Below are 22,222 nucleotides of genomic sequence, written 5' to 3'. Positions count from 1 at the left end.
GAGTCGAGGAACACGCACCACTCGCACCAGAATCCTGCAGGGTGCACCATTTAAAACTGTTTTTTTTTTAGCCTCCCTCTTTGTGTCGTAAGTCAAGCTAAGTCTAATAATTCTGGACAACTGAAAGCAGTGTATATAGAAAGCGTAGAATACCGTGTTGCTTATCATTATAGAAGCAGAGAATGCTGAAAGCGCATGCATTCAGTAAAGAAACGAGAAATGTCATAAACTGGCTAAGTCTAGTTTAGCCTAATTGGCAAAGTTACCAGTTTTGTAAGTCTAGCTTAAAATCAACATTTAGCACTCCGGGATTATATGACCATTCAATTCCAACTCCATTCCGGATTCTCGGGCATCCATCCCGTTCTCATTCAATCTGCCCGACTGGTGCCACCATTAAATTTCAAGTCAGTTCCGGGTCCTTGAAAATGGGGAATGATTGGGGAATCATTCCAACTCCAGAGTTGCCACTCCGCAGCTCTGCTGGGCAGTCGCTCAGGCTTAACTATAAAAGCTTAATCTTTTTTCTTTGTGTCCAAGACCCGCCCGGACTGACACGTGCTCGAAAAGCTCGGCATCACATACCACACGCAGCACGGCATCAAAGTAGAAATTCCAAGAACCATACGGGGGGCGAGCACCTATAAGTACCTCCATTGCCTCGCAACATGCACCTCCAACACCACGCGGGGAGACGTAAAGCCAGGGCACAACACATGAACCAAAGTTACTCCAACAACAAGGAGGCGGTCTTCACCGACGCGGCCCGTTATCGAGACAGGAAGAGTTTCGTGGCGGCAGTTACTAGCCACCGAGGCAACCACCTCACGAGCGTCACCGTGAACACAGCACATGCTGAAGCGGCAGGGGAAGCGGCCATAGCACTGGCCCTCGCACAAACCAAAGCGACATATGTGATCTGCGGTTCGCAAATGGCAATTCGCAATTTAGCAAATGGGCGCATTCTTAAGAATGGCCAGCTGCAGTGCAAGTTTGCCAGCCATTTACGCCAGCGGTGGCAACCTCATCTTCGAACGCCGCCGCCAACCTCTAGCCACGGCGTGACTAAGTCGACTTTGTGTCGAGGAAAATGCGCACATCCTCCACTCTCCGTCGCTTCAGCTAGGATGCGTTTGACGAAGCAGGCTTTGTGCTGAAACCGCCACCGTTACGCTATAGCCTCGTTGCCGTTGTGACTGAAGGAGTTCGACGAAGCAGGCTTTGTGCGCAACACGACAACGCGGACCTGATATGCTACGGGTGGGGGAGTTGCCGCGGGAAAGCCGACGAAGGCTCTTTCCCACGCGCCGACCAAGACGCAAGGCAATGTGCTACCCGGGCGCGCTAGCCGGAACGGCTCCGAGTTCTACGAAATTCGTGTGGTGTCGATTTCGGACCGTGAACGTGTGTGTGTGTGCGTGTGTGTGAGCCCTCATCCTCTTCCAAGTCGAGAGCCCGCCTCCTCCCAAAGGGCGGGTCATCTACAATGACGTCGAACCATGACGTCGAGTGGAGTGTATATAAGCAGCGATTGTCGGCTGCTAGTGTGTGCTCGTTGTCGTGCTGGAAATGTACTCGTGAGTTGCGTTGCGGTGTCGTGCTCGTCAATGTACTCGTGAGCTGTGTGCTCGTAAGCTGTTTGCTGTATGCTCGTCTTGCGGACTCCATTTGGGAGTCACGCTAGACTGTCGATGTATCTCATGTTCAAGTGTAAATAACATGTAAATAAATCCTGCTCTCCTAAGTCCCGACGAAGAGTCAAGCTCCTGCCTACAGCTACGACTGCCAAATCTTACATCTGAATGGCAGCGGTGAGGTCGGCCTACAGCTCGTAGATCGTCCGACAACTCTAACAAATGGTGGCAGCGGCGAGATCGTCCGACGAATCTTACAGCATCTCGCAAGAGACGTATCACATACTCCAGTGACATCCCATACACCAGGGAGAGGCCGACTTCGATAACCGAAGGCGTTTCCTATGGATCCTGGCACACACTGGATTGAGCACCCCCAACGAAGCGGCTCACCGCGTTGCTCGAGACCTCACTCACCGAGCATCATCAGAGGAAGAGCCCCCTCGGGTACTGCAAACGTCTGCGCGTGGGAGGATCGTATGACCAGGTTCCACGACATCACGACACACTACCAACGTGTATACCCATTCCCTCACGCTAGGTTAGACAGGACGCAAGCAGTACACTTCAATTACAAACGGATTCTTACAGAAACCCCAGACTCATGCACACCATGTATCCAGACATGTAAACTACAAACACATGCACATCGTGTGGCGAGGCTTTCACACTTAATCACATGTTATGGGAGTGCCAGGACTTCACAAACAAGTCGAGCAGTGCCGACCCTTCTGTCTCTTCCACCGCCAGCCTCCGCTCGCGCTGGAAGACCGCACTGCTCAGCTCCAACCTGACAGCACTACCCTGGGCCCTCCAGCGAGCCAGGTGAGACAAGGTCACGGAACCGCATACGCGGCGGCTGCCTAGACCCATTAAAAGGACGCCGGACTCGAATCTTATTGATTTGAAAATAAAGTTTACGTTCTCTCTCTTTCTTTGTGTGAGGAAAAAGGGGAGGGCTTACGAAGTCGCCATCTGTTGGAAGCGCCTCGCTTGCGTAGTATGAGGGATAACGCGGCGCGCTCCTCATAGGTTTGGCTGTCGGCGCTCAATGGTAACATCAGACCAGAGCCCTCGTGGACATTTCAGCAAGTAGTCTCGAAACGAGAGAAGCTTTTTACTGTAAAAATATTAATTTTGGGCAAACAGAAAACGCCGAGTGGTTTACAGACGCTCTTTAGCGAATACGTACCGTGAACGCCCGCTACGCGCGGTATGGAGTCCCCCGAACCGGCTTCTTGCGTGAAACGCAGGCGATCGCTGAGAGCAAACTATGAGAAAATATGTTATTGTAGTGGGCTGTCTGTATAACCGAATGGAGGATAGCAGGATGAAGCCTCCATGCGTCGATCGCACGGGTTCGCGGCGAACGACTGCACGTCTTCATGCATGTCGGCGCACAATATTTGGCTTTCGCGGCGAGCGCGTTTTCACACCGTGCCGTGAGCTTGGTGTCATTTACAATGACGTGTGTTTGTGCTCAGAATGTGTTTGTGCGCAGCATATGAACATGTATAAGTACACAAGTAACCATTGTTGGGTGAATGCTATGAGAGCCGTTCAAAAATAATTTCGTTCGTTATAACTAGGGACTTCGATGCCTACGGCGACTTGTGATATGTGCCGTCGAGACATGGAGGAAGGAAACTGAGGAGAGGCCCTACCGCCTCCGCGCGCTGGGAGAAAAGTGTGGAGGAAATGACGTAGTATGTTGTCCTCTTTTTTGCTGTTTTTTATTTCTTTGCTGTAGCGGCCACGCCTTTCGGGTCAAATGGCGGCTTTGTTATGGTTCTGTGTGCTCGCCCGTGTTGCTCCATAGGTTTCGCACCGTGGCAAAGGCGCCATGCGGGCGGGTTTGCGTTGGTCTCCGTGTTTTGTTGCGCTGCGTTATCTGGACCATGCTCTACCGGATGTTGCTGTGGCCAGGTGGGACAGGAGGAACTAAAATTTGTGAAATGAACGCGCATGCAACGCTGTACGCAATGTACCGCGCCACGGCAATGGCAACGGACGAAGGAATATCCGCGGGAAATTTTGCCGTATTTGGCGGAATCATGCTAACGTGCCATCGCAGGCCGAAACCCATGCGTTTCAGAAGCTGTACAATGAACGTCTTGCAGGTCAGTGATTCCTGCTTATGACAGCGCATATGGTGCATTTGCGGCACGTAAAACGTACGTTATGAATGCATAATTCGTGTACAGTAACAACTTGCTTTTGTGCATATTAAAACACATGTTGCTTAACTGTTGCTTGTTCCACGCAGTACTCACGACAGCTCGAAGTCTTTTAGGCAGAGCGCGTTCGAGGTTCATGCACACCTGCACAGGTGTACCTCAATACACGTGCTGATAGAGCGTTACGTAGAATATGCGCATTTTGCTGCCCTCGGCACCGTGCGCCTGCCAGCCGACGCTTCATCCTGGAAGATTGGAAAGAAGCGGCTGCTTTGACTTAAGGAACGAATCCTCCCTACGGCAGGCGTATCTTATTTGTGCGCGCGAGAAGCGCAGTGAAGTGAAGGTTAGCGGATGCGCTGCAAGGGTCGGCAAGGCTCCACAGAACGTACGCCTGCGAACACATCAAGCGGCTGTTCCATGGTCGCACGTAGGCCGGTTCTACGCGCGTACTGTTCTGCACCGTGCGCTGGCTATCGCAAAACTTTGGTTACGTGATGCTTCACTTACCGTCGTAAGAAGACCTCAGGCCGCAGTCAATGAATCTAAACGCGGAGCCAGAAATGACATTCTGCCTCCTCGCCGGCGCGCTGTTGTAGGGATGCGCGGCCACCCGAACTTTGTTCAATAAAGCACGGCGATTCCTCAAGCGAGAATGTGTTTGTGCTCATAAACTCCAAATGGATCGCAAATGGGTCGGTGTGTCGTACGTGCCTCCAGTGCGTTCTTGCAGTGCAGTGAGAATGCGTACATTTTTTTCGTATCGCCAGACGTCTAGCTCGCAAGTCCGTCTGAGTGACCCAGAATGCCTAAGCAGAGAAAAGCAAGTAGAAGGCAACGATAGATGACCTTTCTTTAAAAACACGCAAGAACTGGGCAGAGGCCGGTACCTGTGGCTGATAAGAACAGTTCAGTTCGCTGGCCTTATAAGGCATGTTTATTTTCATAAAAGCCGGTAAAAGCAGCCGATTCAACCTCACGGCCCAATTTGCGAAGTTATATACTGCGAAGAGAGAGAAATAAACTTTATTGTTAGACCAGGCTTCTTGAGCCCGAAGGTGGGTGGCCTCCTCAGTCAGTTAGTATTATTATTGCGAAGTTGTATACTATGCCCATCGCACAATCTATACAAATTTTTCGGTGTGCTTAATATTGATAAAGAACAGTATTTGCGATCACGAAGAGGTGAGCAGTGCGAAGACGACGATGCACTGTGATGGCTTCCTGCGAATCCGCAAACAAATTGTCCGAAGTTTGTTTTTCGCTGAACAAAGAACCTCAACCTTATACCTAGTGCCGTGAAGCCCCATACGCCCCCCCCCCCCACCCCCAGGGGGGGAGGGGCGTATGGGGCTTCAGCCCCCCCCCCTCCCCTTCGAAATTTTTTCGTGCTGTCAATGCACCGCCGACCAAAGCAACCCCCGGCGTCGGAAATCATTCTGTATTTTGTCTAGAATGTCTTTTTCATGCTCGAAAAAACATTTCACTGCGAAAATTGCAAACTTGGGCTGGATTTCGTGGCAACGCCCATGCACCGAGAGTCACATAACTCAAGCAGCCCCACCCGAACACAAAGTTTCAATGGCGTTTCGATGACAAACGGGCTCACCGCGGCATCTTGCGGAGGCTGCGGAATCTACGGAGCGTATATATATCAATTCCGAAACTTTATGCGTACAAATCTCATGAACTTTTGATGTGAAAGGTGCATTGACATTTCCAAAGTAGTGCTTTAAATTTTCAATTGCGGAACTTTGTGGGTCTAATGCTGTTATAAACATTTGACGCCAAAGGTGCATTGACTTTTCTAAAATCTTGCATTGGAACATACAACGGGACAAGCCAAATCAACACCCTATCAGAGAAGTTGCCAAAGCACGCAGCGAGGTCCGATGAGACGAAGCGTTGTGGTGGTTCATTTGTGCCGTCATGTCACATAAAAAAATATCAAATTTTTTTTTTACCTACGCCAAAGCATTCATGTTAAGACACTAAAGCCAGCCAAGGTAACTACGTTCTTATTTATTTTTCCTACTTTGACTTTTATTCGCGAGGACACATTTAGCGTCTTTAATTTTTTTGGTCTTGCTACCCTACCCGCGGGCTGCCAGAGCCAGCCAGAGCGCATACATTTTTCTCGTGTTGCCCTGACCACCGCGCGGCGCACTTCGGTGCGTGTTCGGTTTGCTCTGGCCGAGTGGATTTTCGCCTGGCAGGGTTTTAGACGCTTGCTGGCTAGCAGACGAGAAAAAGAAACAATGGTCACTCGCCGCCATCACTGTGGGGACTCAACGGATTGCACCGCGTTCGCTTGAGGGCAACCTCTCTGGAAAGTCTTGGCTCGCCGGTGTAGGATACCGATCAGTATGCGTATGGTTCTCTGTGGACCAAGCGTCTCACGTTTCTTTTTTTCGATATTCCTTCGGTAGCCACATTAGGTGCGCAAAGTAGGCTCAATTGGGGCCAACATATTTCCCTAGTGTTTTTTTTTTTTTTAAATTTCGGTGCCCCAGCCCCACAAAAGGAAAAAAAAATACATTGTTGCGGCGCAGCGAATTGTTGCATGGTGAAAGTTCGATTTTGTTACTTCTTCCTTTGCGTAAAGTAATGGGCCACGGGACGCTTCAGTTGCCGGACTCTTATTATATTATTGTGATAGCAATTATATGGACACTCCAAGCGCATTCCTGCCGTCATCGTCGCCCTCATGTTTCGTATAAAGTCCAAGGGCGATAACAGCGTTACTGAGCGCCGCATGCTGTATGTGCGAGTTAAAGCGTACGGGAAGGGGGGGGGGGACTGGAATGGGTCTGGAACGATGGTGACTCAGTCTTGTGTGCGCAAAGGAGAAAAGCGGAGAGCAAGGTAGTCATCTTACGTCGCGTGCGATACATCGGGGGGAGTGGATGGAATGGGGGCGGTACCTAGGATTCTGTGAATCTGTGATTGCGACATGTTTATTTGCTTCGTTTGACGCGTTATACACCGTGACTTTTTCTTATATACGTACATTTATTGGATACTTATACGTATACTTAAATATCTTGTTGGGAGATTTTGTGTATACGTGCAGTGAACTTTGTTTCCAGTGACACTTTTTTGCCCTTTATCAAGCTCTATCTTCGCATTTGTATATTCCATTGTATCTTCGCATTTCTAATGTACGAGGGCGAGTCAAATGAAAGTGAGCCTACCCACCCCGCGCAATAATGGTTCGGTTCATTATCTGCGAGGCATGTGCGTAGAAGAGAGGGATGTCTCATTTACAAAAGTGACACGCAGGTGTGAGGATAAAGGTTCTGTAATGCTCTCATACATTCGATTGATCATGGTTGCGTGACATGTTGGAAACTCCAAAAGTTGAACAGCCTGGTGCCGTGAAGGTTTTGACTGCTGAAGGTATTTCGTAAAAAGAAATTAGTCGTCGTATGGCTGCCGTGCACGTTGAACATCGCATTTCATTGGCCACTGTGAAGTGTTGGAGCAAATGGTTCGAAGGAGGACGTGAAAGTTGCAAAGACGATCCAAGACGGGACTAAAGCCATCGTGAAATCACGCTTAACAAAATTGCAAAGGTTGATGAGGTGATGAGACACGAACGGAGGATAAGCATCGATGAACTGGCAGAGCGTGTGAACATCAGTCACGATTCGGTTCACGCCATAATAAATGAACATCTCTGTCATCGGCTTTTGTCTGCGCAATGAATGCGCAAGATTTTGAACCACCGCCAGAAGACGGAGAAGTTCGACGCTGCCTTGACTGGTCTGATCCGGTATCACAATGAGGGTGACGACTTCTTGTCTGCAATTGTGATCGGGGACGAACCATGGTGCCACTACTACGAGCCTGAAACACGACGGCAAAGCTTACAGTGGAAACATTCGAATTCACCACGCCCAAAGAAAGCAAAGGCCATCATTTCCGCCGGAAAGGTGTTGTTGACTTTTTTTTTCGATCGTCAGGGACCATTACGGATAGAATTTGCTAAGTCTTGAGACTATCAATTGTTTCCGATACTGTGAAACGCCGGAACGGCTGCGTGTTGCAATCAAGAAGAATCGATGTGGAAAATTGACGAATGGGGTCATCTTCTTACACGACAATGCCCCTCCCCACATCGCTGATGTATTTAATACAAAACTGGCAACGTTCAAGTGGGAAACGCTGCAACATCCGCCACACAGCCACCAGACCTGTCGCCTTGCGACGTCCATATGTTGGGGCAACCGAAAAAACAAAACAAAAACAAAACAGCTCAAGGGAACCACATTCGTGTCGGACGATGACGTGAAAGAGTCAGTTGCAGACTTTTTGAAGCAGCAACCCGAGGAATTTTATGAGACCGGAATCCCGCGACTCCTTAGTCAGTGGGACAAACGTCTAAATGCTCATGGAGACTACTTTTAAATAAAGTACCCCGTTTGTCATATATTCGCATTGGCTTACTTTCATTTGACTCGCCCTCGTATATTTTGCAGAACTCCTGCTTTTTATACGTGCTCTCTGTTGCGACTATAATTTCGGTTCAATTACTCACGATACCCGACCAGTGACAGCTGCTCCTGCGTAATACATTGGAACAAATGCCAGCGTCATTGATACTTTGCACTGGCCGTTGCATACGTACATGAATGTAAACACGGTTCTTGAATGACAAAGTTTCATTAACATATTTGTCCTCAACTTGTTCATTTCATGGCCTTTACATTTTTCATATCAGCGGCATGCACTGCTTTGTGGTTTCGAACTGATATAGTTCTAAAGTTCGTGTCATATTTTCTTTACTTATTAAATAGACAAAAAACATGGAAGCATTGATATCAGTTATTTTGGACACAATGTTTGGCACATACGAGTATATTCTTTTATGAAGAATGATATATTTTACTTGTTTTTACGGTGCGTAGCGTTCAAGAATTCGTTTGCAGCATCTTTGGCAATGGCAAAGCAATTATTATTTATGTATTTGATCCCTCGAGAAATTGTTTACGAGGAATCGCTTTTAATGAAATTTGTTGCATTTGAGAGAGAAAGTTAAATTGTAGTGTCTGTTGGAAGCGGAATTTCGATTTAGGGTCTGAAATTTGTTTAAAATATTTCAAAAAATTTGAAACTTCGAAAAAAATAGGAGCACCACATTTACAAACTAACAGCTCTGCATCAAGAACAGATATCGCGGTTCTGTCAACGGCATCTATTATAACCGTCAAAGCGGACAAATTTGGTATGTAAATTTGTATCTTACGTGAATTGATTACGTTGTGTACAAGGGTTCTGCAAAAGCCGTGTTTACATAATACTAAATTTTTAGATTCATGTGTAACATATCAATTTTGTCCGCTGTAGATGTGCTATTAGATGAAATTCACAGAATTGTGATATGATTTTTCATTGTTGAGTTAGAGTTTTAAACTTGATAGTTTCGTTTTCTGAAAATTAGCGATTTTGGCCAATTTTTAATAAAAAAATTTATGACCGAAATGAAAATTTTTTGGGGGAGGGGGGGGGTAGCGGAGCAATATCAGCGGGAACACGCACACGCGTGGCAAACAACCTCGAAACCGAGTTAGGGCGATACGCGGATGGCGCTGTCGAACGCGGAGGGGAAAGGGGGACGCTCTTCCGCTAACTTGGCACTCGCTCCCACCACGCCTGCGGTTGTTGAAAACGGTAGCTTACGGCATTTCCCTAGCCGCCGATAGCAGATAAGACGGTTACGTGCACAGTAATTTACAGCGAGTCATTTTTTTCTGTCATGCTTCTTTTTTTTTCTCTCTCTTTTTGAGAGCGCGCCTCTTAGGCGCCCTTTACTGCGTTTAGCGTAAGGTATTTTCAGATATACCTCCATAGGACCTGATGTATATCTTGTGGAGCGCATCGTGTCACGCGTTCCAGAGACGGACAGATTTCCCACTGAATTAGCTCTCGAATGTTTACGCTTCAAAACAGTGCTGCTATTGGCCATGCTTCGGTGCACAAAGTTATCAGTAACCGCAATATCAAACAGCTTTATCTCTATGTGCGCTGGCGATGTGAAGTTCCGCACTTTGTATAAAGAGACGCATGGTGGGAGTGCCAACATTTATTAGAACAACGTCCTCCTTTCCACTTTGTTTCCGACGGCGGCCGCCACGCGTCACCCATAGGAGGGTTCAAGTACGTTCGAGGTAAAGCCCCTGAAGGTTCGAGGCCATCTGACACGCGCTACTGTGTTACCGCTCATACTGCTGACGACGGTACATGCGTGCGCAAGCTTTTGCGCAGCAGTGTCGTTTATGGTCATGAACGATCGCCCAGTGGCTGCCGTCTGTGGGCTGTCGCGTTGGATGTGACATCGTTTAACAGCGGCAAAAGTGGAGGAGGGCCTCGAAAGCTGCACGATAGAGCGAGCGATCTATTACGCGAGATTGATGCATAACGCGGAACAATATTTGGCTCGCATGTTCGTAGGAGCATTGTCGCCAACAGTTTCGCTATCTCCTTCTCTTTTATTCTCCATGACGTCACGGCGAGGTGGCGCCGTCTGTCGTCTTTTCAAACTTCACGATGAGGATGATGATGATGAAAAGCTGCTCCTTTTTGCCAGTGCAGGAGAGTGATCGACTGATGCAGGTCAACTTGATAGTCTTTTCAGGGACCTTTAAAAATATCTGTTGACCTTTCGTAAACACTTTTAATCTCATTAAGCACCGACTCATCGCAATCTTGAAAGCATCCGAATATGTGGCGATATAGCGGTTAAAAAAAGTATTTTAAACTGGCCCGGTCATAATTTTTTTAAACAAGTATTTATGACCGGGGATGCTGTGAATGCAGGGGCCCATGTAAGCTTTGTTTGCCATGTGCTTGCAGTTTCTTACGATTGCAGCTCGCGGTTATATCACGGGACTCGGAAAGAAAGAGAAAAGGAATAAAACGGAATCGTTCTTCAACTCCCTTGATCCATACTGGTCGCGTGCTGCATACCGGCATATTTTCCCTTGGTTTTGTTGAAATTGAGTGAAAAGCACGTTGCGATTCCTTTTTTCCTAATGCGTGAAGTGGTTGAAGGACAAATAGAAACAGGAAATGTTGATTATCTGGAAAGGGATATTTTGCCGCTGGTTTGTAACCCTACCACAGAGAAGTTACCGGGTTAGCGGTTGACATCGTCATTTTATCCCCCTGGATTGACCAAATCCGGACGTAGCTTTTCGTTCCGAAGTGCAGTGCGGCCAGAATCTTGCGTACTAGTAAGCATGGGAACGTAAAGTGGTTGTCTGCCTTGTTGCGTTTCGCCTGCGACACGTGGTTTTGCCGGCGCGACTGCGGCGGGGCGGCAGACATTTTGGCCCGATCGTCGTCGCCGCAACACTCATCGCCAGGTGTTTCCAGGCGCGTCTGCGGCGATGCGACCGCCTAGGGATCCTCCTCGCATTCCAGTCATTGTGCCCGAAACAGGCGATGCCAAAGCAGGGATCTCATTCCAGTTATTGGGCCCGAAACAGGCGATGCCAAAGCAGGGATCTCGTTCCAGTCATTGTGCCCGAAACAGGCGATGCCAAAGCAGGGATCTCATTCCAGTTATTGGGCCCGAAACAGGCGATGCCAAAGCAGGGATCTCGTTCCAGTCATTGTGTCCGACCGGCAGCGCCACGACAGGGTGCTACGAGATCGTGCGCAGCGCCACGACAGGGTGCTACGAGATCGTGCGCAGCGCCACGACAGTGTGCGTCACCATTAGCCCATTGTACATTCACGTGCTCGTCTTTTGAGGGGTTCCTTCTTGCCCTCAACTGCGAGAGTATAAAAACAGCTGCCCCCGGACGCCAAAAGGAGGGCTCCGATTTCTTCTGTTGAGTGAAGTGCTCTCCCGTCTCTCTACTTCGGTCAAACCTGACCACCAACTCTTTGCGATGTTAAAATAAACAAGTTGTTTCGTTGTTACCAGTCGACTCATGCTTTGCCGGGACCTTCGGATGCTTCCAGTTGTACCCCAGGCCGCCAGGCCAACGCTACCCTTGGGGCTTGCGACCCAGGTACAACCACGGGCGTCAGCGCCGAGTTCCCAACAGATCGTACCAGAAGTCCGGATCAAAACATCTGGTTGGCAGCGGTGAGATCGCCTACGACTTCAAACAACTGTCTGCCAGCGGTGAGATCGCGACAACGGAGGCCAGCAGCAAAGAGATGCAGTTGACTGTATGCTGAGCAGCTCAACGACGATCCGGGAGCAGTGCAACGAGCCCTGTGTGATGACTGGTTGCCTGCAGCGGAACGACTGCGCTGGACTCTTGGCTGCGAGGTTTGGTGAGTGCGGGACTTTCTTCTTCTGAGCTTTGCCAGGCTTTTGTTAGTGTCAGAAACAGAGCTGGTAATTGTGGTTGTCGTTGCTGCCGGGTTAGTTTGCGGCAAGACAATAGTAAGCAGTAGAGAAAGCAGCATTCAGAGCAGCCATGGATTTGAAGTCGTTGCGCAAACCGAAATTGTTGGAGCTTGCAAGAGAGTTGGGTCTGGATGTCTCGGACAAACTCAGAAAACCAGAACTGCTAAAGGCTATTCTTGAGTTAGAGGCTGAGGATGACGAGCTGTCGGAATGCCTTGAGACTATTGAAGAGAGGGAGACTGCAAAAGAAAAAGAAGAGCGTGAACGTAAAGAACAGAAAGAGCGAGAGCAACAAGAGCGTGACCGTCAACACGCTTTGGAAATGAAGCGTCTTGAGGTAGAAATGGAACGCGCTCGTAATGGAAGTCAGGCACACGGTGCAGGAGAACGCGTATTGTTCAAAATGACTGACCTGATGCGGCCGTTTAAGCTTGGAGAGGACATTGGTTTGTTCCTGGTTAACTTTGAGCGAACGTGCGAGAAGCAGGGGTTCTCTCGGGAAACGTGGCCACAGCGCTTGCTCACTTTGTTACCCGGCGAGGCGGCCGACGTAGTCGCTCGCTTGGATAGAGAGGAAGCAGAGGATTTCGACACAGTGAAATCGAGTCTTCTAAAAAAGTACCGGCTGTCTGCGGAGGCGTTCCGTCGGAAGTTTCGGGAAAATGAGAAAGGCAGAAGTGAGTCATATACCGAGTTTGCGTATAGGCTTATGTCGAACATGCAGGAGTGGCTCAAAGAAGAGAAAGCGTTTGGTGACCACGATAAAGTTCTGCAGTGCTTCGGGCTAGAACAGTTTTATAGTCGGTTACCGGAGAACGTGCGATACTGGGTCTTGGATAGGCCAGACGTGAGTACGGTGGCTAGAGCCGCTGAGCTAGCCGAGGAGTTTGTGACGCGTCGGGCTCGCGGAGCTAAGGACGGTCAAAAGGGTGAATTTGGCTCGAAGTTTGAGAGGCCGAAATTCACGCCCATGAGATTAAAGGGGGACACGCGTAGTGCGGATGCGAGTGAAAGCAGTCCGACCAGACGTAAAGAGACGGCGGCAGCCAAACGCAGAAAGCGGTTCGAGATGAGGCGAGCGGGCGTTTGCTATACGTGCCAGAAGCCGGGTCACTTTTCGGCGCAGTGTCCGGAAACAACACCAAAAGTTGTGTTTTTTTCAATAGGCAGCACTGACGAGAACATGAAGCTTCTCGAGCCTTACATGCGAGACCTCCTCGTGAACGGGAAAGAGTGCCGAGTGCTTCGCGATTCCGCAGCTACGATGGATGTAGTTCACCCGTCTTACGTAGAACCCCATATGTTCACGGGCGAGTGCGCATGGATCAAGCAAGCCGTGGAAGCGCATAGCGTGTGTCTGCCGGTAGCAAAAGTGCTTATTGAAGGACCTTTCGGAGCGCTTGAGACGGAGGCCGCAGTGTCATCTATGCTGCCACCCCAGTACCCGTACCTATTTTCAAACAGGTCCGATCACCTCCTGCGCGAGAAGGGGCTTTTGTTTGGTGAAGCTAGTGTTCAGGCCTTAACCAGATCGAAGGTTCGGGAGCTCGCTGCAAAGGCGGTAGTTGCGGGGCCGACGTTATCAAACAACGAAAAAGGGTCAGAGGCGCAGCAAGCTGATATTCAGAGCACGCCCGAACTGAATAGACTTGAGTCTGTAACGTTAAAGGCGCCAGATACTGGAGGGGAAACGCCCGACGCGGGAAAGTTAGAAGAGCTATCTACTGATTTGCTCATCGCGCCTACGTCAGACGGACTTGATAGGTTGCTAAAAGTCAGCCGGTCGGCTTTGATAGCCGAGCAAAAAAAGGATGGCAGCCTGGAAAACGTGCGCTGCAATGTCAAAGAAGGTATCGCCAGGAAAACTGCGCGTTTTGTGGAAAGAGGGGGAGTCCTGTACCGGAAGTATCTAGACCGCAGAGGAGTGGAGTTCGATCAGCTGGTCGTGCCTCAATGCTATCGTCAGGATCTGTTGCGCTTGTCACACGGGGGTTCGTGGTCCGGACACCTAGGAGTTAAGAAAACTAAGGACCGTCTCTTGCAAGAGTACTATTGGCCAGGGTGTTTTCGGGACGCAGACCATTTCGTGAGGACATGTGACACTTGTCAGCGGGTGGGCAAACCAGGGGACAAATCGAGGGCGCCGTTGAAATTGGTACCTATCATTACGGAGCCTTTTAGACGGCTCGTTATTGATACTGTGGGACCTCTGCCGGTAACAGCCACGGGGTACAGACACATTTTGACTGTGATCTGCCCAGCGACAAAGTTCCCTGAAGCAGTGCCGCTTAAAGAACTCAGCTCAGTTGAGATAGTTAATGCACTACTGTCCATATTTGCGCGAGTTGGTTTTCCTGCGGAAATCCAATCAGATCAGGGCACAGTGTTTACTAGCGCTTTGACGACAACTTTTCTCGAAAGGTGTGGGGTAAAGCTGCTACACAGCTCAGTGTACCACCCACAGTCGAATTCCGTTGAGAAGCTCCACTCCGTCATGAAGCGCGTGTTGAGAGCGTTGTGTTTTGAACATCGAACTGACTGGGAGCTGTGTTTGCCTGGGGTGATGTTTGCGTTAAGAACCGCGCCGCATGCGGCTACGGGGTTTTCGCCAGCTGAACTGGTGTACGGTCGCTCGCTTCGATCTCCGCTTCGCATGCTTCGAGAATCGTGGGAAGGTAGGGGCGACGACCCAGTCGTGGTGGAGTACGTGCTTAAGCTCCTCGAACGCTTAAGAAGGGCACAGGAGTTGTCAGGTGAAGCAATGACAAAGGCCCAGCAGAGGGCCAAGGTTTATTATGATCGGACAGCCAGGGCCCGTCGTTTTGAGGTTGGCGATGAGGTCATGATATTGCGCACATCGCTAAACAACAAACTAGACGTGCAGTGGGAGGGCCCAGCACGAATTGTTCAGAAACTGTCGGACGTTAACTACGTGGTAAGTCTGCCAGGAAAGCGGAAAGCACAGCAAGTTTACCACTGTAATCTGCCCAAACCTTATAGACAACGGGAAGCAGTGGTGTGCATGATGATAAACGTTCCTGAAGAGCTTCCGGTCGAGCTTCCGGGACTAGGCTCAGTGACGAACAGGGAAGACACCGGTCAAGTCATTAGTGACCTTATCAGTAAAGCACCGCTGTCGCCTGAGCAGAAAACCGAACTACACCAGCTATTACAAGAGTTTCAAGGTCTGTTCTCTGAGAGGCCTGGTAGGACTTCGGTACTTACTCATGATATAGAACTTACCTCCCCAGAGCCAGTACGATCCAAGGCGTATCGGGTGTCACCCCGCCAGAGCGATATTATGGAGGCTGAGGTAAAGAAAATGCTACAGCTCGGTGTTATTGAGGCAGGTGAGAGTGATTATACCTCCCCTTTGATTTTAGTTGAGGTACCGGGCAAGGAACCTCGTCCTTGCGTCGACTACCGCAGGCTTAATTCCATCACTAAGGATCAAATTTATCCGATCCCTAACATCGAGGAGCGCCTTGAGAAAGTTAGTAGCGCTCAGTTTATTTCCACCCTAGATCTTGTCAGGGGTTATTGGCAGGTTCCACTTACAGAAGAGGCTAGTAGGTATGCGGCGTTCATTTCACCAATGGGAACATTCCGTCCTAAAGTGTTGAGTTTTGGTTTGAAGAACGCGCCATACTGTTTTTCAAGCCTCATGGATAAAGTGTTGCGGGGACAGCAAGAATTCGCTTTACCGTATCTAGACGACGTAGCGATATTCTCCGCATCCTGGTCTGAGCATATGACACACTTGCGGGCAGTGCTAACCCGCCTGCGCGAAGCGGGCTTGACAGTAAAGGCTCCTAAGTGCCAGTTAGCACAGGCCGAGGTTGTCTACCTCGGTCACGTGATTGGTCAGGGTCGTCGCCGCCCCTCTGAAATAAAAGTGGCCGCTGTGCGAGACTTTCCGCAACCGCGCACAAAGACCGATATTCGGTCGTTCTTAGGTGTCGCCGGCTACTATCAGAGGTACATCCCTAGGTACTCTGATATCGCGGCTCCCCTGACGGATGCTCTAAGAAAAACAGAGCCTCAAACAGTCGTCTGGGACGAGACAAAGGAAAGAGCTTTTAGCGCCCTAAAGAGTGCCCTAACAAGCCAGCCTGTGCTACGATCGCCAGACTATACAAAAGGGTTCATTGTTCAGTGCGATGCTAGTGAGCGAGGCATGGGCGTTGTACTGTGCCAACGGGAAAATGGAGAAGTAGAACACCCCGTCCTGTATGCTAGTCGTAAGCTGACCAGTCGTGAGCAGGCGTATAGCGCCACCGAGAAAGAGTGTGCGTGTCTCGTGTGGGCCGTTCAGAAATTGTCATGCTATCTAGCCGGCTCGAGGTTTATCATTGAGACGGATCACTGCCCTCTCCAATGGCTGCAGACCATCTCTCCCAAAAATGGCCGCCTCCTGCGCTGGAGCCTCGCTTTACAACAATATTCCTTTGAGGTGCGTTACAAAAAGGGGAGTCTCAACGGTAACGCCGATGGCTTAAGTCGAAGCCCCTAACGTAGGAATCAGCCTCAAAATTGTTTGTTACTGATGTTTTTCTTCCTGAGGCAGGATTTTTTTTAACATATTGCTTTTGTTTAGTGTTTCAAAGTGATGATATGCTTTCTAGTGCAATTTTTCAATTTGTGGACGCGTTCTGAGTGATGCTAGACTACTGTAAGGAACTAGGCAGTGGTATAAAAAGGGGAAAGAGCCTGGCAGGGCTTAGTGAGGGTTGTGCCGTGCTTGCTGACTGAGCGGTTGAGTTTTCAGCGTAGTTCTAACGCTTGCCGGGAACGAGAACAAAAATGTGAACTCTCCCGAAGTCACTTTGCAGTGTCCCGTGCGAACCTGAACGAGAGAACGAGGCCTTCTCTGTGCGCTGCGCTCAAGAAACGTCAAGGGACGCCCGACTTCGGTTATGAGCATCATCGAGCGACATCCCTCCGGACAGCGGATGCAGTCCCCTGTCCATCGGGATCTCCTTCCCCCGGCGGGGCGGTCTGTTGCGTTTCGCCTGCGACACGTGGTTTTGCCGGCGCGACTGCGGCGGGGCGGCAGACATTTTGGCCCGATCGTCGTCGCCGCAACACTCATCGCCAGGTGTTTCCAGGCGCGTCTGCGGCGATGCGACCGCCTAGGGATCCTCCTCGCATTCCAGTCATTGTGCCCGAAACAGGCGATGCCAAAGCAGGGATCTCATTCCAGTTATTGGGCCCGAAACAGGCGATGCCAAAGCAGGGATCTCGTTCCAGTCATTGTGCCCGAAACAGGCGATGCCAAAGCAGGGATCTCATTCCAGTTATTGGGCCCGAAACAGGCGATGCCAAAGCAGGGATCTCGTTCCAGTCATTGTGTCCGACCGGCAGCGCCACGACAGGGTGCTACGAGATCGTGCGCAGCGCCACGACAGTGTGCGTCACCATTAGCCCATTGTACATTCACGTGCTCGTCTTTTGAGGGGTTCCTTCTTGCCCTCAACTGCGAGAGTATAAAAACAGCTGCCCCCGGACGCCAAAAGGAGGGCTCCGATTTCTTCTGTTGAGTGAAGTGCTCTCCCGTCTCTCTACTTCGGTCAAACCTGACCACCAACTCTTTGCGATGTTAAAATAAACAAGTTGTTTCGTTGTTACCAGTCGACTCATGCTTTGCCGGGACCTTCGGATGCTTCCAGTTGTACCCCAGGCCGCCAGGCCAACGCTACCCTTGGGGCTTGCGACCCAGGTACAACCACGGGCGTCAGCGCCGAGTTCCCAACAGATCGTACCAGAAGTCCGGATCCAAACAGCCTTGATATAATCGATGTTTTATGATTGATATAACTCGCTTATGTAATTTTGTCGTAAGGCATAAATCTATGCTAACAAATTATGGGGTTTTACGTGCCAAAGCCGCGATCTGATTATGAGGCACGCCGTAGTAGAGGACTCCGGAAATTTGGGCCACCTGGGGTTCTTTAACTTGCACCTAAATCTAAGTACACAGGTGTTTTCGCATTTCGCTCACATCTAAAATAAATTTATGCTGTTGTTCATAATCATCGAAATCAACGTCACGAATATTTCAGTACACTAACCGCTGTAGGGTTTTACGTTTCGCGCAAACCTCCAGCTTGATTTCAACTCTTGGGCTGGAAAGTTGCAAGGTTATGGATTGCAGTTATTCAAGCTAGAGATACCTGTAGGCGTGTAGCTAATCGCTGCGAATGCAACCACACATTTGGCTCGTACAAGCCCCTGCTGTTGATGCCGGCGATTTAAAGGATTCTACAGACCCGCCTCCATGGTCGCGACCGGAGCTGGTTAGCATTCGGATGGCCAGATCTATAGCTAGTGCACGCACACAAGTACGCATGATGTATATACGGGAGGACGACGTCAAATTGTATTTTCGTGCATCTTAATTTCACTTTTCCTTGGGATTTCTACCTTTCATTTAAAAAAGGAACTGGTAATATCCGCTATGATTTCCCTGGCTTCATTGTCTTTTGGCTTTATGTGCTTGTGACTAATACAAATTTCAGTCCCTCGGTTCCCCTTATTCTTCTAAAGCCAACCGCGTGGTTATCAAGCTGTCGTTACTTTAATATGCTCTTGAAGGTTCCCGTGCGGCATGCCAATTTTGATTCTTCCATTGAGCACGATATGTGTCGTAACTTTCGCCAGCTCAAAACTTGCTGTGTGTAGCAGCGTTCGATCCGCATTGAGAGTTAAATCTGAATTGAGTTAGCACAATACAACGTTTTTCCCGTGTGACCGGAGTATTACACTCACGTAAAAACGGCTAGCTTTGATCCTCAAGTAAGTTGACTTCGAAAGTTTTAAGCGCAATCGTAACGGGACCACCCTACACGACTGAACCCTTAGTCACCGAGATGCTGATCCTGGTTGATCTTCCGCGTACCAGGCATCGCGCGTTCGAAAATGTTGATCCTAATTGACAATGCGCAATTGAGTGGAAAGAAGTCTAAATCAAGCATGCATAAAATTCACCGTGCCGTATCACCCTATATGCTTAATCTGATTAGTTCGATCGCGATTGACTCCTGTGTGACAGGGGTTTATAGTCGCCTTGTCTGCCGTCGTTCACGCACTGCTTCCTCGAGCAGGTGTAACTTAAGGCACTGCTACTTTATACCTCGCAGCCCGAAGAATTAGCGGCGAGATTCCGTTCGGTCATCTTCGTCAGTCTCCCAACGGCGGGTGCCGAGCGGCAGCGGACGAGACACGCGCTCGTTAGTTTGCCCAAGTCGGTTTTTCGTGCACGGGCGCCGACAAGGAGATAAAAGGTGAACGAATCGATTAATCGTTCTCGCCGAGTCCTTGACTGTCGATAACGTCGGTAAACCCATTAAAGGTGGGACCCAGTGAGCGCGTTCTGCCGCCCAGCCGATCGGCGCCCGCCATTAATTATGCGCTTGGACTCTCTTCTCCACCCCTGTGCTTACGTCGTCGCGACCGTCTCTCTCTACTGCATATTTCTTGCTCCGTGCTCTACTGTCACGCGAGTCGCGTTCCTTCGGTGCGGGTGACATCCCCCTTCCGAGTCTGCCTCGGCTGAAGGGGGATGAGCCGCCGCTTCCTGTTTGGACGGATGCGAGCGCGCCGTGTCTACAGGTTACGGAGCTTCGCTTTTGGTAGCGGCTCGCCCGCCGTGTTTGATCACGTGCCTGCCGGGTTTCGTAGTTCGAAGACAGCGGCCGGAACGCACGAACAAGAGGCGCGCGACACGTGCTCGACGCCTTTCTTTACGTGTGTGTCCCGGCATCGCATTGGTCGTGGCCGCTGCTTTTCCTCTGCTCCCCACACCACCATTTATTTGTGCCCGGCTTGTGCGCCCAGTGTCATCGTGTCAACTTACGAATTCAATACAAGTCCACAAAACCGCACTGCATGCAGCGTCTACCGACCGCGCTTCAAAACACGGTTCTCGAGAGACGCCGATGATGAGAGGGCCGCCGCCGTGGCGTCGCGAAAATGGGCGAACGTGATAGTCTGGCGCGCGACTATATAAATACCATGGACAGCGCTGTATACTCGCCACTTTATTCATCGGTTGTCGCTACGTCAGTCCGCTCGTGAACGGTATCCTTGAACGGTGAGAGGCCGCAACGCAGATCACCCACGGGCTAACGTGGAAGACGGTTTGTCATCAAAAATGAACTTGACTAACATGCCTTGCGACGAGTGATCATGATACAAGCGGAGGCGTTGCAAACCCACCTCGAATGCGCTCATTACAGTAGTTACGCTCAAGATCTAACTCATTCTTGAAAACATTGAAATTACCGTAACCCATCTTCAGCGCTTGTCAACAGACCATTGGCTATCGCCATATCACATATCGCGTTCATGCCCAAACAAAAAAATCTCACGAAGCGGATTTCTATTGTGATAGCAATTATATGGACATTCCAGGCGTATTTCTGCCGTTGGCGCCGCCATCGCCGTGAGGTCCCGTGTAAAGTCCAAAGGCGATGAAGTCGTCGCCGCGCGCGTATACTGAATTTGCGAGTGAAAACCTGCGAGGGTGAGCCGGCGATCGTGGCTCAATCTGTCACACGCGAAGGAAGAAAGCGTAGAGCAAACTCGCTTTGTTCCATCGCGCGAAAGACCGTGGAGGGATGGGAGAGAGGGAAGGATGGTGTTGTGCTCAGGCAGCAACTGTGCATTTCGCCACCGAGCGCAAGGGGAACTGTCAATCGCGGCTCATTATCGCGCGCCCATATGTGGAGGAAAGCAGGGGAGGCAGCGAGGGAGGAAGGGGGGAGGAAGGGGGGGCGGCGGCTTCCACTCCGCCAAGTGCCTACCTTGCACGGTCGCGCGCGCGTATCTTGAAAGGGATCTGCAGACGGCTCATACATTTGTGGGCGATGTTTTCTCGCCGCTCTTGCGTTGAAGCGATAGACCGCACGCAGGTCAGTTCGCTCGCTGCTGCTGCCGCGCTTGCTCCAACCAGTGTTTTCACAGCGAGTGTTCGTGCTCATCGAGTGTGATGTGTTCATGTTTGCTTGTGCGCGCTGGCACCATCCTTGTTAATTCAGCTAGTAAGCGAATGTTTCCCAATTTATACGGCCGATAAAACTACTATCCTTACTTTGTATAGATGTATTCTAATTCGTTATCGCAATCGATGCTTCGCTTGTTATATATATATATATATATATATATATATATATATATATATATATATATATATATATATATATATATATATATATATAATGAGGAAGAGTACGATGTACGTTCAATAAGCAATAAGCACAGTATATTTGACCGACGTTTCGGCTGGTGGACCAGCCTTTGTCACCCTTCTCCTTCATTTTACTACCGGGGCCAGCGTGATTTTCCTCAGCCATAACTATATAGGCGCAGTAGTAGGCACATATGTAGCGCAATATAACAATTACTTTTCGTGGCTGCAGACGACTTCGGAAAGTTAGTTCATTTATTTGTGTATTTATTTATTTCTAAGCCCCAGGTGGGGGGGGGGGGGCGTACTAAGCACCGCGGCCCGATTGGTCCGCGGCAAGCGTCCGAAGCAACTTCCTCGTTCACCGACAGCGTGACTTGGCGCGTTCCCGCGAAGGTACACGGAAAATCAGAGTACGCCTTTCGTACTTTTGGAGTCTTCGTGCGAAGTTCCCGCCTGTCGGCGGCGGAGTGCGCGGTTGCCGGCCGCTCCCTGTTTTCGTGTTCTTCTTTTTCTTCTTTTTTCTTTTTTTTACGAGACGTTTCGCGTCAGCGTATTTTAGTCAGAAGCCAAGTCGTTGCGAAACTCTGCATTTATTTGCCTAATCTAGAAGCGCGCGGTGGCTGGAGTTTAGCTCCGCGTGCGCTATAACGTCACGCATGCATACGTTCGGCGCCTATCTTTTTCGTATTTCTGAGCAGTCAGTCCTTTTGGTGGCCTGCTCTCGAGGCATGCAAATTCGCAGCGTGCCTATACTCATTGGCCTTGCTCTGTTGGAAATAGGCGACAGCGTGTTCGCTTGTACGCCGGCATAAAATATGGTCACTACTCGTACCCTGTGAAATCGTGCTTGGGC

General features: G+C 49.8%; 1 protein-coding gene across 1 annotated transcript in view; it reads left to right on the top strand.

Annotated features, from left to right (window-relative positions):
• Positions 1-22,222, top strand: part of Mcr (macroglobulin complement-related) — a 274,884-nt gene that overhangs the window by 4,440 nt on the left and 248,222 nt on the right. The window lies entirely within an intron of this gene.

This window comes from Dermacentor variabilis, chromosome 1, assembly GCF_050947875.1.
Source record: "Dermacentor variabilis isolate Ectoservices chromosome 1, ASM5094787v1, whole genome shotgun sequence".
NCBI classification, from domain to species: Eukaryota; Metazoa; Arthropoda; class Arachnida; order Ixodida; family Ixodidae; genus Dermacentor; species Dermacentor variabilis.
This window is presented reverse-complemented; position numbering and strand designations above follow the sequence as displayed.